Here is a 3676-nt window from a genome sequence, read left to right on the forward strand (position 1 = left end):
ATAATGTACATGTACACATGAATGTCACATGATTGCATGTACATGTATGTTTATTATCTCACTGTAAATGATCAGCTCATTTTTTCTAGGCAAGCTCTAGTGCTGGAAACGCTTCCATAGCTTCTGTATTTAACTCACCTGTAAGGAGAGAGAGTGATGAGGAGTGAGAGAAAATGTGACATATGTGCTTTGTTATTAGCACACACCTAGAGGCAGTATGGTAGAGAGATGAGGGTGAGATTGAGAGAGTGGTTGGGTGGAAACTGGAAAGTGTGTCCCTGTATGAGAGTGTGAGCAACAAGTCACAGTTTCTTGTTTCTTTTAGTCGACTTCAAGAACTAACAGACCGAAACAGCGTAGGATTTTATCTAAAGATATCATTATGTCCATGGAGCAATGTCGTGAAACCAGACACTCACAAATACTTTATAAATCACTCTTATAATTAATGCCTGCATTGTTTGTTTAAGTAATATTTAATTTCATTGGATCTTGATTGATTGTGGATTAATGGTCCCTGATTAATGGGAGGGTCTCACGTACCACCAAACAGTAATAATATCACTGATGTGCACAACACAGTCTCAGTTCAATTATTTTATTTCTATTTTGTTTTCTTTTGCTTCAAAACTTTTCTTGTAATAGCTAATATTGTTCTCTCACCTTTCTTTTCCTGTATGAGAATTACTCTATAATTATTCATTAGTGAGTGGGCGGATCGGGAATTCGCCAGTTTGCCTTTATTGACAAGAAGAAAATATCTACTCTTCCTATTAAGAATCACCACCTCGGTTCGTCTCTCTACTGCAGTCTTTGAAGAGATTCTTTCATGGCCAGGAGCAGTTATATGCGTCTTAATACAGCTCCTGAAGCTGAAGATGATGGTGACGGTAAGCCTTAAGATTATCATTGCTACCCAGCCATTCAATTTTGATTCAAGGTAGTTTGAGAGGAAATTTTTCCTTGACCAATGCAAGAAAATTACTCAATGATGTTAAGAAAAAGTTTTATTGGTTTAACTATTGAGCAATATTCTAAAGAAAAGACATTACTCCCATGGGACTAGGGCCTGTCATGTTGAGGCTCACCCCAAAATGTAATGCTTTTTTTATCAGCCTATCTGATCTTTTATCTTACCTGATCATAACATTCTATCAAGCAAGCTTTCAGTTTAGCTTTTATAGCTCTATTAAATTTTTATTGTGTTTATGCCAATTGTATATATAACTTGTTTAAATTGTTCAGTAAGCAGTGTTACTAGTAAACATATAAAATTTAAATGCTTAGAGTAAGTCGGGGCTATTCTGTCCCCCTGTATAAACTTATGGAAAATCCATGTGCAGCGGTCGGAATAGCCCCAGTTAGAGGGTCCTCTTTCTCCTGTTGTAACTTCTTAACTGTAGCAGATACAGGACTGAAACAAGGATGTATCTATTCAGCATAGAATTCTCTAACTACCAGCACCAAAGAACAGCTTGATTTTTATAAAGTGCAGCTAAGCAACTCTGGTTAAAAATTTGTATTCATTAGCTTTTTCACGTATTATCACCTAGTGATAGTGCTTGTATATTTCTGGTCACTGCATAATTTTCCCATATACCGTAAATCTTCTAAAAATTCGGCAAATTAAATTCACCTTAAAATCAGCAATATTGAAAAATTAGAGGTTAAAAATGTTTTTTTACTTTAAAAAAATTTTTATTGACTAAATTGGAGGGAGGGTCATTCCAAAGTCTCAGCTGCTTGGTAAGGTAGACTGAAGCACATGGTCAATCATGTGACAAAATAAGAGGATTATGTCGAAATTAAAATACTCAGCCAGTAATTTTGCATAATTGAATAATTAGAGGTAATTTTGTGAAAATTTGGAAAAAATATTTAATTTGACGAAGTTAGGGTGTTGAATATTTAGAAGATTTACGGTACTAGTTAGTATCCGGAGGGTCGCTATGTCAGTGAAAGTACTGTTTTCATCCAAAGTTTAAACTGATTTTTGCTGATATCAAGAAAGTACAAATATAATAGACAAAATAGAACTCATTGATGAATAAAATGAATGACATAAAGCAAAAAAGAGTGAGTTATGACTTCGTGAATATTTAATTAGATCATAGTGCAGAAACGGGTCGGAATAGCTCCGAGTTACTCTATGCGCTTTTCAACAATTTGAATAAAAAATGTCATGATGCTAATGATTAATTAAAATTAAGGAGTTGGTATAATGAACTATATAGTGATGGGCGATATATCGATTCTTTATCGATATAAACGATATTTTACAGAATCGATTTGAATCATTATCGAAAATTTTATGCAATTTTCATCGATCTATTGACCATGCCCATTTATTAAGGTTAAATAACTAATTTTAATAAGTAATTGCACTGTTGAACTGCAAGAAAGAAGCAACTGAGCAGTTATTAGCTCAGCCTACTTTAATAGGAAGAGAACCAAGCTCAAGAGCATGGAAATGATTAGGAAATGATCTTCTCTCATGTTCAGTACAGTTATATCTGTGCTAAAATCGTTAGCCATACCCTTGACACACCCCAAAATGAAGGTGTGGTTATCGTATCGTTAATAATCGATATTTCCTGAAAAAGTCCATTATCGATCATTATCGAAAATTAAGAAAATTGGCCATATTGCCCATCACTAGAACTATAGTTTTAGCTACTGTTGCTGTCTTAATTAATATCCTTGTAATAATAATTGTTCTTGTTTTAATTGCATTTAGAATGTCTACAGTATGAATTGAAGAACACAATAAGTAAGTAGGCTATAAATGACATTAGTTCATAAAGGTATTACTTTTTATAGGAAGTCTGACTCCATCAGCATCAGCTATAAATCAAACAAGTTAGCAGTTCTACCTTTTGTCAATCCTTATTTATTATTTATTATTTTAGTCGAAACTGAGTTAGAAGGTATGTAATGGTTATTGCATTATAACTATTATTGATGTGCTACATTCAGTTGGATTGTCAATGATAGGATGTGAAGATACACCAGCATCAGGTATATTATAATTATTATACCATGCAGCATAAAATTTTGCAGGAAGCTAAATTTGAAATTTTGATAGCCTATTTGCCAAAATAAAATGTGATGTTCAAGGGCATATGGCCACAAATTTGCGAAAATAAAGACTCACCAATCACTGAAGTTTAGCAATTCAACAAAATTTACTCCCAGCCTCCACAATTACCAGCTATTATGGTACAAATTACTATTTTTATCTTAAATAATATTAATAGATGTTGCAAATGGCAGTTCAGATAAAAATATGCAAATACCTGTTTCGTGCTCATTTGATCAAGATTCAATTGACATTTCAAATCAAAGTATACTTTACCTACCATGTATAATCATCATCATTGTATTCTATTTTATTCATTAGAAGTGGGTTTTACAGCAATGGCGACAACAAAAGAGCTACTGAAAGATGAAAAAGCATCAACCGACATCACTCTACTAATAATAGGGAGAACAGGTCAAGGAAAATCAGCATTGGCAAATAGTATCTTTGAGATGAGCGAAGAAATAGCCAAAGAAGGGGCCGACACTGACAGTTGCACAGCAATTTCTCAATCGTATCATTATCCTAATGCAGTTCCTGGTATTAGCGTTATAGTCATTGACACACCTGGTCTGCAAGATACTCAAGGGAAGGAGG

General features: G+C 33.9%; 1 long non-coding RNA gene across 2 annotated transcripts in view; it reads left to right on the forward strand.

Moving 5' to 3' along the window:
• LOC109582906 (uncharacterized) overlaps positions 1-496 on the forward strand; it is a 3681-nt gene extending 3185 nt beyond the window's left edge. For both annotated transcript variants that reach the window (XR_002185271.1, XR_002185270.1), the window contains 2 exons: positions 90-140; positions 326-496. This is a non-coding gene — a long non-coding RNA (uncharacterized LOC109582906). The remainder of the gene's footprint in view (positions 1-89; positions 141-325) is intronic.
• Positions 497-3676: the final 3180 nt, after the last annotated feature.

This window comes from Amphimedon queenslandica, unplaced genomic scaffold (assembly GCF_000090795.2).
Source record: "Amphimedon queenslandica unplaced genomic scaffold, v1.1 AMPQUscaffold_13346, whole genome shotgun sequence".
NCBI lineage: Eukaryota > Metazoa > Porifera > Demospongiae > Haplosclerida > Niphatidae > Amphimedon > Amphimedon queenslandica.